Source organism: Notechis scutatus, chromosome 5, assembly GCF_049901735.1.
Source record: "Notechis scutatus isolate UNSWTSFEM ecotype Mainland chromosome 5, rNotScu1.2, whole genome shotgun sequence".
Classification (NCBI taxonomy): Eukaryota; Metazoa; Chordata; class Lepidosauria; order Squamata; family Elapidae; genus Notechis; species Notechis scutatus.
Genome location: NC_142013.1, coordinates 79,077,689 through 79,093,107, shown reverse-complemented (window position 1 = coordinate 79,093,107; position 15,419 = coordinate 79,077,689). Strand labels below are relative to the sequence as shown.

General features: G+C 36.3%; 1 protein-coding gene and 1 long non-coding RNA gene across 6 annotated transcripts in view; one reads left to right on the top strand and one right to left on the bottom strand.

Annotated features, from left to right (window-relative positions):
* Positions 1 to 1,104, bottom strand: part of HERC2 (HECT and RLD domain containing E3 ubiquitin protein ligase 2) — a 111,265-nt gene extending 110,161 nt beyond the window's left edge. For 2 of the 5 annotated variants that reach the window (XM_087967108.1, XM_087967113.1), the window contains exon 1: positions 909 to 1,034. The gene's annotated coding sequence lies outside the window, so the exon portion shown is untranslated. The other 3 variants (XM_087967112.1, XM_087967110.1, XM_087967111.1) reach the window with 3 other exon arrangements.
* Positions 1,105 to 1,236: 132 nt separating this feature from the next.
* Positions 1,237 to 5,135, top strand: LOC148130547 (uncharacterized). The gene is made up of 3 exons (XR_015749983.1): positions 1,237 to 1,302; positions 4,270 to 4,378; positions 4,920 to 5,135. It is a non-coding gene; the product is annotated as an uncharacterized LOC148130547 (long non-coding RNA).
* The last annotated feature ends 10,284 nt before the right edge of the window (positions 5,136 to 15,419 follow it).

Genomic DNA, 15,419 nt, shown 5'->3' with positions numbered 1-15,419 from the left:
CACCATACTATATTTTCAGCAGCTTCTTGCTGCTGCTGCTCTCATTCAGGCTTGTAATTGGTGCATGAAATAAATAATTAATAATTATGCAAGCCCAGAAAACCAAACCATCCTTGCTCATCCTGAAAAAGTGATGCCTGGGAGAATTAAAACCACTTTCACGAGAACTCCACCAATCCTCAGTATTTATTCTCCAGTCTCATCATCTAATCTAATTCCCTTTAATGAGAGGCTGCACCTATTATTATCATGCACGGTTTTTTGGTGGGTTGTTGCTGTTGTTGTTGTTGTTGTTGTTTGCTATCTATTTTAAGCTGCAAATCTTTTTGCTAACCAAAAGCACACACATGTGGCCGGGAAAGAGCAAGTGCCATCTTGGACAGCAACCTCCAAAGCTGCAAAATAATAGTTGACTGTGTTTATATTTTTGGAGAACCCTTTTCACTTGTCCTGTAATTATTTTGTTACAAAAGAATTGTGGGGGTGGGGAAAGACAGACCACACCAAACTCTGGAAATATTCCGGAGATTAACAGAGATACTAGCCTTCAATATTCAAATAAAAAATTCTCCTGAATCTCCCATTAAAAAAAAAAAAAAATTAAACCAAAAAGGCTGCTTAGGATGAAAGTCACGTTCATGCCTTTCCTCTGCCTCCCGTTCGCTCTTTCATATGGGATGAGCTCCTGGCCTGCATTGGGTATTTTCCAACGATGGTGCTGCCCCTGACATCCAAGGACGCCCCTCCGCCATACGTCTCCCTCCTCCTCCCCCCCGCGAACAGATGCACCAGCCTCAGCTTCCCTTGGCAATGCAGGGGGAGGCCCGACTCCAAAGAGGGGGAGGAAGGCGAGGCCTCTGGACAGCCGAATCCCCCTCCCCAAATCGCGGGATTGCTCTCGCACTCACTCAGCTACCCAGGCAGCCTCCGTCGGGCCTCCTATTCGCGGAACGCTAAGCCCGCAGCGTCCGTCGCGGGTCCGTCCGGCCCGTCCAGCACCCACCCCCACCCCACCAGCAGATAATGCCCCCCCCTCACCCACCCACCTACCTACCCTGGCCGAACCGGATAGAGGAGTAAGATTCGCTTCTCCTCTAGAGCCAATCAGAAAACAGTACACGATCCGATCTCACCAATCCCCTTTGAGGAGGCGGGACACTTTCCGTCTTCCTTAGAGGATCATAGAGTGGGTTTGGCATAGCGGCTTCTGTTTTCCGTAGAGCTCCGGTTGTGTTGTGCAGATAAAGGGCGCTGTGGAAGGAACCGAGGGAGGCTGGAAGGGCTAAGTCCAAATTGATCTAGGTTTTGCTTGTTTTTTTTCCCCCGCCCATCCATCGATTCATCCATTTAGCTATCCATTCATCCATTCTTCCCCCTCCCCTGCTGCAAAAGACCCACTGAACGGCCAATTTGCATTGTGTTTTGTATTGCAGTAGTAATGCCGCTTAAGGCAGTTCCTCAAAATGCACTTTACGTGGTCCGCCTTTCTCACAGAAGCATGCATGTTGGCTCAGGAAATGCAATATTAATATTGCACGTTAAGCTCAGTGTTTTGTGTAATTCTGAAATAACAAAACCCAGGGATCAATACAGAATCCTATGCGGTGATCATTTTTTCACTCACATAAACTTGGGATAACATACTGTGAATTTGGCAACTGTATTTGAATGTTATTACTGACCAGTCATGAAAGTTAACACTTTTAAAGACGTTTCTACTGTTTCTCTCTTGATTTGCTGTTATTATTTGACAATTGCATGGACATAACACTCAATTAAGATAAATGGGTAATGCTAAATAGGTTGATGCAGATGTATTTTTTTAATCGTGCATACTTCTTTGCATGATTGTGTATCTTCCACATATTTGCCTTCCAGTCACTCTCACTGCCATAAGCCCAATTATCACCCAAACACACCTTGAACTGTAGAGTCTGTGTAAACACGCTGCACTTTCTCATTTAGACAGTCCGCTGAATATTTTAGAAATGAAGTATTTTTGACAATTTTTTCTACTCTGAAATACTGTACTCTGAAATACTGCCTGCTAAAATATTTTCTCCAGTGCCTATTCAGAAGTTGTATAAGTATAACTTCAACCAGCTGTGGAATCTTAATGTATGATTCCATTATTTTATTTATTTTTATTTATTTTATTTTGTCAGGCAATTATAAGATAACAGGTATAAGTATAAACATAGTTATGAATACATGAAATGGATACATATAAGAATAAATAAATAAAAAGAAACAATAGGACAGGGACGGTAGTCACCTTGGTGCACTTATGCACGCCCCCTAATAACAATGATTCCATTATGTTCCCCTCACCCTTCACTTCTATTAATTTTAAAACAATTTCCAGTCTTACATATTTAGACCATCAAATTTCTCTCCCTACACTCATCAGAATAATGAGAACTATTTATTTTTCATAACATATTTGAGATTTCCTTGAAAGGTTATTCTCTGGTGAAACTTTGGTCCAGTTGCCATGATTTAACCTTTTAACTTTTGGCCTGGATGATTGAACCTTCATTTACAAAACACTGGTGGGGTATTTTTTAACCTTTCTCATTTGCAAATATCCCCTAATTAAGAGATTCCAAAGTACGCCAAAGAGTAGTTATTGTTTGTTACACATACTGTATATGCCATCTTTCCTCCAGCAATTTAAGGTGGCTTATATTGAAAGCATCCTTCTCTTCCCTCACACCTACCTGTGAAGTAAAATGGACCCATTAAAACCTGTTAGATAGCTTGTGTGATACATCAAACACAAGCAATGCATTTTTATTTATCGTACTAATTTTAAAATATGCATGCTGCTCTTCATTTTCCCAGAATAAAATGCAATATAGAAATACTTAAGCATTCTATACATTTTTGTTCTCATGAACTTATAATTTATTTTGAAAAATAATATTGCTCTTAAAAGTACCCTTCATCCAGTTATCCTTAGTAGTGTTAAATCTGGTTAGTGAAAATTGGTTATCCCTTTCTAATACAGAATTTTACCACTATGAATGTAAATATACAAAAACTAGGGAGCTTTGTATCTGCCACCGTTGGACCTTTTTATATGTTGAATCATGTATATATGTTTATACATTAAATCAAATGTTAAAAGGAAACATTTGGATCATCAATTTCTATCCCCTTACAGAGGGTAGTAAAGCATTTCCAATAGATGTCTTATCTGAACACATCCAATATAGAACAAATGTTGTCTTCCTGGGCAGTTCAAACTATTCTTACTGTTAAAGTTATTTCTAAAATTCAGTTCTAAAATGATGAACAACATGAGGCCTATTTCTGACATCTTTTTACATAAAGTGCTGTCATATTCTCTCTTGAGTATTTCTTAAGAGTAAACTCTGTTTTCACTTTACTTCGTCTTCCTACATCCTAGTAGTTTATAGTGCTTTCATCTTCCTTTTTTGCTATCTCATCAGGAAATTCTTTCCTATGATGTAATTTATTTAATCCTGGACATTTAAACATATTCAGAATATACTCTATGTGCATCTTCTATCACTATCAAGATTCACTTGTGCACAATATTTTCCTTTAGAAAAATAAAATGGAAAAACAATATGTAACAAAGAGGAAATAAATTTGACTATTGCCATCCCATCTGGGTTAAAAACAAACACAAAAATTATTCTTCCATCCATTTGGGTTGGACTAAGTGACACTAAATTTGTGCAATGAATTTCAGAAAAAAAAACGCAATAGATGGGCATTGTTATACTAATAAAAGTAGGAAAATAAGAATGCTAATTATTATTTATCTTATTTGACATGTTTTAATATAGATGAATAATGTATCATGTTAAGCTATGATTTAAGATTTTAATGCATCTGGCTGGGTTCACACAGCATACTGAGCCAAAATTTTTAAAAAATATGGTTTAATTCACTAATTAATTAATACACAACTTCCAGAGTGTATGAGTTCATATAAATCTTGACCTATCCAAGATCTAAGAGTAATTAGATTCTAATTATATGTTTCAGCCTAAAACATGCCTTATTCTCCTATATAGCCCTATCTAGTGTCTATTCCCATTCCCAGCTTAAACACTACCAACATACTTTTGCAGTGTTATTTATACCAGAATAATGTTATGCTAATGTTACATATATCACATTAAAATTGTTTGCCTGAGATGCTGTTTTTATTACTTTTTTTTACTCATGGATTCAGGAACATTTGTGAGACAAACGTTGAGCTTAATTTTTCATTTCCATTGTTGTCTCCACCAGATCATTTCCCTATACTCATTCAATTGAGAGAGAAGTGGTAGTATCGGAAGCTCAGAGACCAAAGAAGAGAAGAGTTGAAAATGCCCACTGCATTCTTGAAGTGTCCCATGTAAGTCTAGAATCATTATCACAGCAAACATGTTTCCAAGATCAAATGCTTCCTTTCGTGGACCTTCTGAATAAGTCTGTGTTAAGATAAGGTTACATCATATTTCTCAATGTCAAATTGTTGCGGTCTGCTTTTAGCTTAAGGAAAGGATATTAATATTTAATTCATTTAAAAATCATCCACATTTTCCAGAAAGTAAGGTTCCTAGAATAGATCATGTTTATAGCTTTACAATATATAATGGTGGCTAGAACCAACATTATTGGAAGCACTAGAAATAAGCATTCTAATTATAGAATGAGACCCAGCTAACAAGCTAATATTGCTTTCTTTGAGCAGTGAATACAGATAATTTTATCACCTGTGAAGCTAACACAAAAGCAATTTTTATAAGAACAAAGCAGAATATTCAGTGAAGTACCGGTTGCTATAGTTCTTTAGTTCAGAATCACTTTGATTTTGTGTTCAAAGTACATAAAAGAAAGAGGTATAGAAATATTTTCCAATGAGTAATATTCACACAAATATCTCTTTCTAATAGGCATGAGACTGCAATTCCAATCTTTTCATGCTTATGAATCAAGGTAGGAATTGCTTTCTTTTCTGTCTCTTGAATAGCTGGAAGCAGAGCTCTTTTAAGCTTCCTGCCCATTCTTATGTTCAGCTTTTGTGACCAGTCTGTCCTTAATAAATGACTTAATAGAATGAACACTAAGAACTACAACAGAAGTAACTATGAAATCATTTTTATTGAATGTTTTCTATAGACATATATAGTCTTATATCTTATATTGTTTCCTAGTATGATTTGATTGCTTATTGTACCCTACAACTATTATAAGTGTTGCACCTTATGATTCTTGACTCTTGATGAATGTATCTTTTCTTTTATGTACACTGAGAGCATTTGCACCAAGACAAATTCCTTGGGTGTCCAATCACACTTGGGCAATAAAGAATTCTATTCTATTCTATTCTATTCTATTCTATTCTATTCTATTCTATTCTATTCTATTCTATTCTATTCTATTCTATTCTATTCTATATTAATCTTTACATACCTATCAAGTTATTGCCCGTCAGAGTGAGCAACATTAGGCACAGTACAGAAAAGAAGCAATAAGTTAAGGGCATGTAAGGAAATACACCTAAAATGAATACAGGTAGTCTTGAAATTATGACCACAATTGAGCGTCAAATTTCTGTTGCTAAGTGAGACAGTTGCTAAGCGAGTTTTGCCCTATTTTATGATGTTTCTTGCCACAGTTCTTAAGTGAGTTACAGGGTTGCTAAGTAAATCAGACTTCCCCATTGACTTTGCTTATCAGAAGGTCGCAAAAGGGGATCAATGACCACTGAACATTGCAACCATCATAAATTTGAACCAGTTGCCAAGCAGCCGAATTTTGATCACATGACCATTGGGATGCTGCAATGGTTGTAAGTGTGAAAAATGGTCATAAGTCACTTTGTTCAGTGCCATTGTAACTTCAAACAGTCACTAAATGACCTTACTGTAACTTTCCATACATTTTACCTTACTTACAAACCATTGCCTTTTATAAACATTTTGGAAATTTCTTTCCTCTTACCATTACAGAGTCAAAAGGACACCATACATCTTTACTTTACTCCATGCTCAGTGTTTTACCATGCCATGTTGAAATATTTAGGAGGAATTTTATTTATTCTTATGCATGTTTTACTTCCATCATATGAAGCCTTGCTCACATTTAGCAACCAACTTCCTCTCCACATTGCATAAATGGTTTTATCATTGAAACCTATTCACTTAATTGTGTTTTTTCTGACCTAAGAAACATGCTTTTTTCAGATTCTTACAATGCATTTAAAAATATCATTATATAATTGTCTAAAAACAGCTGTGACGCAAACAGTTGTAATACACTAATATGAGAAATAAATCAGAGATTTAATAGTGATTACAAATACTTGGGGCACAGTGGCTCAATGGTTGAAGATGCTGAGCTTGTCAGCGGGAAAGCTAACAGCCTGAGTTCAAGACCCAAGCTTTGCACAATGGTGCGAGCTCCAATTACTTGCCCCGGCTCCTGTCCCCCTAGCTATTCGAAAGCATGCGAATGCAAGTAGATAAATAGGTACCACTTCAGTGGGAAAGTAACAGTGTTCTGTGAACCTTTGGCGTATAGCCATGCTTGCCACGTGACCATGGAAATTGTCTTTGGACAACACTTGCTCCTTGGGCTAAGAAATGAAGATGAGCACCATGCCCTAAATTGGACACAACTGAAAAGGAAACCTTGATTTTACTCCCACACACAACACAAATGCATCAAACACAGTTTTGTTCCAATAAAGGAGAATATTTTCTATTCAGTTTTGTTCCAAATAATTTCAATGACTCTCCTGTCAAGCTTTGTAATATTTCAACCTGGAGAAATTATCATAATAGGTACATATAACAAAGACATTGAAAAATAAACCAAGGATGGACGATTTGCAAATATTGGATGTCACTGCACATATCTGCAGATACACCATGGCCAGATTATATGAAGTCATGTTCCTCAAGTATGTTGGTGTTAACTCAAAGTAACTGTAATGATCAGTGGCTGCAAGGAATTAACTTGAACACAGCTGAATATAATATAAACAATGTGGCATTTTGTTCCTTTCTATACCTCAGAGGAGCTCAAAACAAAATATCTGGTTCTTTGCCCCTGACAGAGATACTGTTTCATTTCCATGCCAACCATGTCAGGATGCAAGTTTGTGCTTGATCCAAAGTTAATCCTTGAGCTTCATTTGTTTTGCACCCAATTCTCCTCAATCTTAATCTGGCATGCTCGAATCACTGTATCAGTCTAGCTAGTCAAATTTGGTGCACCAGGCAGAAATCAATCTTGTTGCTTCCAGCTCTGCTGCTGGAATTATTTGTTCATTTTTTTAAAAAAATCAGAATTGTGAGTGTTAAGCACACAAGTCAGAGACAATAGATGGGACTGAAATGCTGACTGGAAATGGGACCAGCGCCAAGTGCAAAGATAGTCTGTTTCAAAAAAAACTCAACTAACAGAAAGAGGATCACATGAGCTGCATTCAATCTCTAAGTCGATAAAGAGAGCATTGTTAACTTTGTTTGTTTATTCAGGGTTAGAGTTTTCCTGTGAAAACATTGCATAATATTTGACTGATATAAAATTTCAAGTATAATTCTTAATATGATATGCAGGGGCCTTCTCAGTAGGAGGCAATAAACCAGGACATCTATTAACCATAATTTCTCATTTCATCTAAACTATGATACTACACTACACTAAAATAATTACACTACAAAAAGATCCAAACTTAAGCCATATTTTGAAGTTACTGTACAATTGTAGATTTTGCCAAACTGGGAAGTATACTTCTATTTAAATGAAATGAAAACTTGCATATGAGCTAACGGCTAACATGCCTAGTATTGATCATCAGCATAACTGATCATTTGAAGCTGCATTGTATATGAATGATCCCAGGTCTATGGACAAGCTCCCTCAAGGTGTAGAGTAATAATATGCACCATTTTTTTAGAGAAACAACACAATAAGACATAACATGTGACAGTAGTTCTATGACACTGAACACTTAGAAACTTTCATCTAACCTTCCATAAACCATTTCTAAGAAACAGTCTAGTACTGAACTGTAGGTTGGACTATACAGACATACTTTCTTCTTAAAAATAGTGCAGCTTGTCCAGGAACTGCTTAACAGAAAGGCATACTGGCTCACTATGGTACAATCTGCCTCTTTTGTGTATTTATGTTCCCATTTTACTACAATGTGGTCTAGCTATAAACAAGCTATAAACAAACAAAGATGAAAGGGCAACATGATAAGCATCTGTTCATTGTTGCACAGGTGTGGTTATCATTTAAGGGGAGGGGTTTTAGGTCTCTATTGCCATCTCGTATTTCCATGGATTTGTGCTGTCCAGACACACATATAATTATAAAAGAAAAGGAACTTGGGGTGGGTTGTTGTTGTTTTGCTTCGTGTGATCAATCAACCAACAATTTGATATCTAAATTTTGGTTTTATGGCTTCTTGTTTTGCTCTTAATCCAGCCAATCATAGTTTATTTGAAATATCACAGCTTTGTGCAACAGGTGAATCAAGCACAGAGTGGGCAATTAATTTACCCAAGGAGCCAAATGAGAAACTGGGACTGTTGTGGAGGGCTGAACCCAATAGGGCTGTGAAGGTGCATAGGGATGCTCACATGCATATAGATAAACTGGGGAAAAAATAGTAGTCACCTTCAAAATAAAACAATTCATGCAGGCCAGACATGGAAAGCCAAAGGGCAGGATGTAGCACAGGACCATAAAACACCCAGGTCTGATCTAGCATATGAATGCTGTGAGCTAATACATGTAACACAAGCCTGTTTGGTATAGTGGTTAAGGTACAATGCTAGAAACTGAGAGGTCATGAGTTTTAGTTCTGACTTAAGCAAAAAGTCAGCTTGGTTGGCTTTGGACCAGTCACTTCTTAAGAAGGAAGCAGCAAACCTCTTTCAAAAATATTGCCAAGAAAACTGCCAGGTACTTGCCAGGAGTCAATAAGACTGCTTTGAAGGTGTGCAATGTACACAAAAAGCCTTGTGATATATTGAGCCACTTCATCAAATGTATGTATCCTGAAATGTCTTTCAACTAATAAAGTATGTCATGAATTTAGACTTCATATGATGGTACAGTTTTGTTAAAACTTATGTTGTTCATCTTTAAAGATTTATAATTTTAAGGCTTACACTCATGTGTTAAGACTGCACTCCTAAACAAAACATGTTTAAATTGGATTTAATGTATGTATAATTAATATAACTCTCCTTGTATTTAATAATTTCCTCCTTCATTCCTCAAGAGTCACACATTTCATATCACTGATTTACACAGTTTGAAACTTGTTTATCTAAAGATGATTTTAACCTGACTTCCCAGTAAGTGGGTTAGATTGGGGAATTGCCCACTTGCACTCTGGAAGAGCTTCTCCACACCAGGAGACAGAAATTGAGATTATTGTGGTCAATTGCAAACTGGGTGGCTTTGGAACAGAGGGATTAGCAATGCACTTTAACTGCTGTGCAGCTTTATGGCTGGCACAAGTTTCTTAGGCTTGGCACAAGTTTCACTTTCATAAATACTGTTGTATTTTATTAATTTACAACTTTAGAGAGAGATTTTGAATGACAGGGAAGATCAAAGATTCTTGGTAAATTGCCCTTTAGAATTAAGAAGAGGAAAAATGCTATCATAAAGGGTTTATTTTAAAACAAAAACTTAAGAATCTGTTTTAAGAAAATTTTAAACAAATTTTTTTAAACAAATGATGGGGACTATAAAGTTAGCCTCTGAGCCTTCTGATATGTTCTCCTGATGTCATCTTTAGAAGGCCTGTTCCATGAACCTCCCAAACTGCAGTGTGGTTAATCACTATTAAGAAGTAGCCTTTTAAAAAATGATCTTCCAATTTTGCAATTCTCTCCCAGGTGTCTTTTTGATGTCAGAATGAAATTGTCCCGACCCTCTAATAACATAGTGATATATCTATCATTTTTAATTATCTTTATTGTTACTTTGGCCTGTTATAATTTCAGGTCTTAAAGTGTGTATTTCTTAATTGTTTAAACATTTTGTTTTTAACTATAATTTCAATTCTTAATCATAAAGTATTTAAAGTTTTGTTTCAATGGGGAGTGGTACCAACATGGTTAAATAAAGAAGGAAAAATAAGGAAATATTAAAAGAAGAATGTCAATCCTCCAAGGATATGCAATAACTTTACTTCTGGCACTCCGTTGGTTAAATTATTATATTTAAAACTTTAATTATGACATGTACTTTCAAAGCTAAAAATAAAGTAAAGAAAAGCAATATTTTATCCCTAGTATAAGTGAATAACTTGCATAAAGTTATACGCTAATTTTAGAATTTGATTTTCAATGTATGTGCATATTGTATCATTTAGACATTTGTTTCTTGCAGAAATACATACTATCCTCCATTGTTCTGCAAGAGGAGTTGTTGACTGTCTTGGTGCTAGGAACGGGGAAAAGTACAAGTTTCTGAGCCCAGTCCAGCATTAATTTACAATATAGAAGTGTTTTGTCTTTTTTAGAATTTTCTTTATTATATTACTACAAAACATATGTAATACATTATATTATTTTGATACATATTGGCTAAAGATTATTAAAATTCTCATGTTTATATAATCTAAACCTTTACAAATAGAAAAAGGTAATATATCAGTGTTAACTATGATTAGAAATGCCAATATTTAACATGAGATGGTTTAGATTTCATATCCATAGTTGAATATAATATTAATAAATGATTGCAAATTACCTCAACATATTTGTTGTACATATTGTTGTAATAAAGCTTTCTGTTTAAATGGAATAGTTAATACTGAGGTTCTCACTGTATTGTTATTTACTATTCCGTGAGCATTTGCCAATATCAAGGGTTTTGAGCTAACGATGTCAGCATTTTGCAACTCTTCTACGTTGGGGATGTAGCACTCTGGACTTCTACTAAGTTTGGTCTGATCTTCACTCAGCTGATGAGATTGGTAAGTTCTGAAACTTACCATTATCATTGACAAAATCTTACCATAGACACAGTTCTTCTGCTGCTGCTGCAGGCCTTCTCCTCTGCCTTTCAATATCCTTAGCATCTTCTTGTGGTCTCTTTCTTCTTTCCCCCCTTAGATCCTCTTTCTCAGCTTTTCTTTTTCCTGTTTTTCTTCCATGTTGCCACTTTCTATGAAGTAATAGAAATCATTTTGAAAGGGCTAGAAGTGAAGGGAGAAGCACAGAGGTCACATGATCTCTATTTACATGTGTTTGTAATCATTGTTGAATATGATTGTCCTAGTGGCTATAGGCAAGATGAATGGATTCCTTCTCTAGCTTTGCTGTCATGCCCATTTCGCCATCTATAGCCAGCAGGGAATCATCCAGTAATTAGCACACTGTAGCAGGAAACAATGGGTTTCACTTTAGGCTGGTTGATATACCAACCTGCACCCCATTTGAACAGTTGCTATGTTAAAATAATGTGAAATAAGTGAGAGGATCTCAACACGGAAATCATGCCGAACCAATCTTATTCCATTCCTTGATAAAGTGACTAAATTAGAAGATTAGCACCATAAACATTGTATACTTAGACTTCAGTAAGGCATTTGACAACATTGACCACAAGCTACTTCGTGATAAGCTAGAAAAAAGTGGGATAGATAGCATCCCCATCAGATGTAGTTGTAACTGGCTAACAAATCATACACAACGAGTAGTCTTAATGGTACTACATCTACATGGAGGGAAGTAAGCAGTGGAATACCACAAAGTTCCATCTTAGGCCACTACTCTTCAATATTTTCATAAATAACTTAGATGGGGAATAGAAAGGGAACTCATCAAATTTGCAGATGATACTAAGCTGGCAGGAATAGTCAATACCCTAGACAACCAAGTTCAAGATCCAAATGGCTCTCAGCAGACTTGAACACTGAGCTCTATCTAACAAAATGAAATTCAATTTAGAAAAAAGGAAATTCTTACACTTAGGCAAGGAAAACCAAAAGTTTGCATACAGATTAGGCAAAACCTGGCTTAATAGCAATAACTGTGAGAGGGATCTTGGAGTCCTAGTGGAAAATCAATTAAATATGAACCAGCAGTGGTGGCAGCCAAAAAAAACCAATGGAATCCTAAGATGCATTAACAGACAGATTGAATCAAGATCATGTGAGGTACTAATACTGCTCTATAAAGCCTTAGTAAGATGACATCTAGGCTACTGCATCCAGTTTTGGTCACCACACCATAAAAAAAAGATGTTGAAACTCTAGGAAAGAGTGCAAAGAGGAGCAACGAAGATGATTATGGGTCTGGAGGCTAAAATACAAGAACGGTTGCAAAAACTAGGCATGGCTACTCTACTGAAGAGAAGGACCAAGGGTGACATGATAGCAGTGTTCCAATATTTAAGGAGTTGTCACAGAGAAGAAGGGGTCAAAGTACCTGAATGCCTAAACAACAATGGGTGGAAACTGATCAAGGAGAGATGTAACCTAGAAATAAATATAAATTTTCTGACAGAACAATCAGCCAATGGAACAGCTTGCCTTCAGAAGTTGTGGATGCTTCATCACTGGAAGCTTTCAAGAATAGACTGGACAGCAACTTGTCAGAAATGGTATAGGGCAGGGGTGTCAAACTCATGACCCGCAGGCCAGATGTGTCAAGTGCTGGCCACGCCCACTGCCGGTTTAGTAAAGGGGGGAAAGTCCCGATATGACACGTGACAACATGATGGCGTGAGTTTGTCTCCTGCTTGAGCAGTGGGATGGAGTAGATGACCTACAAAGCCCTTACAACTCTGTTATTTTGTAAGTCACCCACAGAGGAGGAGGTTACAGATGTCAATGGCTGTAGACTGAATATAGTTGGTTAACAGAAACTGATCAAGTGCCAGGGAACTTAGTGAGTTGGGAAATGCCTGAATCAATGAACACTGGCAAATAAACAGGAAAAGCCCACTTCCTCCTTATTGTATACTTTTAAACAAGTCATAGAGCAAACATCCCATTTAGAATAAGTAAAACATCAAAATATCGGAGGCAGCCCATAATTCAAATGTTCATACAATGAAATTCTAAAAACAAACATTGCCAGCTAATTAAACGAACCATTTTACAATAATTGAATCAGTGAAGCCAATTAAACATGTAACCCCATTCCCTGCTAAAATGCCAATAAAAGGGTTCAATTAAATAAACAATACATAAACAACTCAAGATGGAGGCATTATTCTCCAGGCACTGCAATGAATTAAAACAAGACACATTTTGGACTCACATTAAAGCTGTTTAGGAAGAAGATACGAGGATAATGTTCTATGGGCCAAGGACAAAAATAGGACAATTATAGGACAAGAGTCTGCCATAGTAAATGGAATTGGAGACATCTGTTCTATTCAGATGGCAGAAGAGTAATCAATTGTTTCTTGCAGAAGTATATATTGTGCAATTTATACAGCCCAAAATCTAGAATGGACATCTCAAAAGACCTTTGACTTATTTTGCTTCTGTCTTTTAGTCTGAGTAATAAAATCAAACAAAATATCTGCGTGTGGGTTCATGCCCCAGCATACATGTATGTTATAATCTATTACCTAAAAGGAATGGCATTTCCTTTCCCAATAAAGGGAGAACTAGAAAACATAGCACCTTTTTGCTGAAACCCCATTTTCATCACTTCATTGGGTGATGAATGTTTTCATTTCTAGTTTACGAAGCACTGCACAATGCGGGCTTTTTCACAACTCAGTACATTTTTCTGCCATGAAGAGGGAATGGGATAGATATTTGAGTAATACGGTCCAATTAGAATGGTGCTGGTAGCACTCTTTTTATAACATAATTTCCCAGGCTGGCTGGCTTACTTCATTTATTTATGCAGATCATGGTATGTTGGTAATCATGCTGCATATATAATTTTTCCCTATGTTAATTTGTTTGATATAATAAAAGTAATGAAAAGGAAAAGGAAAAGAGAATAGAAGGAGTAGAAAAGTTGGGTGTTAATCACATGAACAAAGAAGAATAGTGTATAAAGATATTTGGGGTTTTTTTCTGATTAAGAGGTATTTCCTACAGTTCTAGTTTAAACACTTTCATCTAAACGAAATGGTCCAAAATAAATCTCTTTGTCTGGACATTATAAGAGCATAAAATGTCTTTTTCTAAATGAAACTATTCATTTCTCAAGTTCAAGTTAAGATACTGGACTGTCCTTCGTTGGAGTTGTTTAAATTAAGGCTCATATGATTATCAGTCAGAGATGCTATATTAATGGACTCTTATTGGGGCATAGAGGTGATTAAATTGATTGGATCTTTAAGACTGCCCAACTCTGTAAAGACTGTGGGGGCTTTACAATGTATGAAATACATAATTAAAAACACTGTTAAAAATATACCCCATGGACAAAACAACAACATTCAAAAAGACTTCATAAACACTCCTAGACCAGAATGGGCCAGGTCCAGGTCCTAAAAGAATGCTGGAGAATACATTATATACATGATTGCTTCCAGTTCCTATCTGCTATGGCTTTAAGCAGGGTTTTAAAGAAATATATTAAGAGCTTGGGATTTCTTCATAATTAAGAGACACTTCTATTGCACTGTCGATAGAAATGTTTTGTGGGTACACTGGATTATTTCAGATCAGAAGTGAACAAAAGTAAATTCATGCATCTTCTGAATTAGTCTAATGCAGAAATTGCCCAAATGTGGATTTTTAATTATAGTAAACAATACATAACATTTTTTTTATTTTTAAATATTTTCAACTTCAGATTTTATAAACACTTAATCGCTACTCGGGAATAAATGAAAGAAAATTATCTCTCTCTCTCCTTCCCTCAAATGTTGGTAGATTGAGTGTGGAATCTCATTCTTCAAATGAAAATGTCAGATAATCAGATAATAATAATCAGATCATCAGATAAACAAAACAAAACCATTGTATCCATTGGCCTCTGCTATTTATGTATGCATATTTAAGATCAGTAGAACATATTTTAGGCAAGAGGATGCGTTGATTCCCTGCAATATTTTCTCCTCGCAGGCTCCGGGAAAACTTTTGTGACCTTGTGATTTGAAGCTACAGCGGAATAAGATCCTTTTGGCTTAACGCGTTTTTGGACTCTTTTCGTTCTTTTTCTACAACCGTCAAAACTGTTTCCTGGAAGGCAGCCTCGTTTTCACGGGACCTGCTATCTTGCGGGGGGGAGAAAAACCTGGATAGAATTGAAGATTTCAATCGCAAAGTTTCCCGTAATTTGCGTGCGATGATTGCTTTGCGGAGACACCTCAGCGCTAAAAAAAAAAGCAACGGTTCTAGCCCGTAACAATACTCTTAAGGCTAAGCTCTGTGTTCTGACTGACGCCACCGGCCTGCCTGAGCATGATGTCATGGTGCAAGGCCATGATGTCAT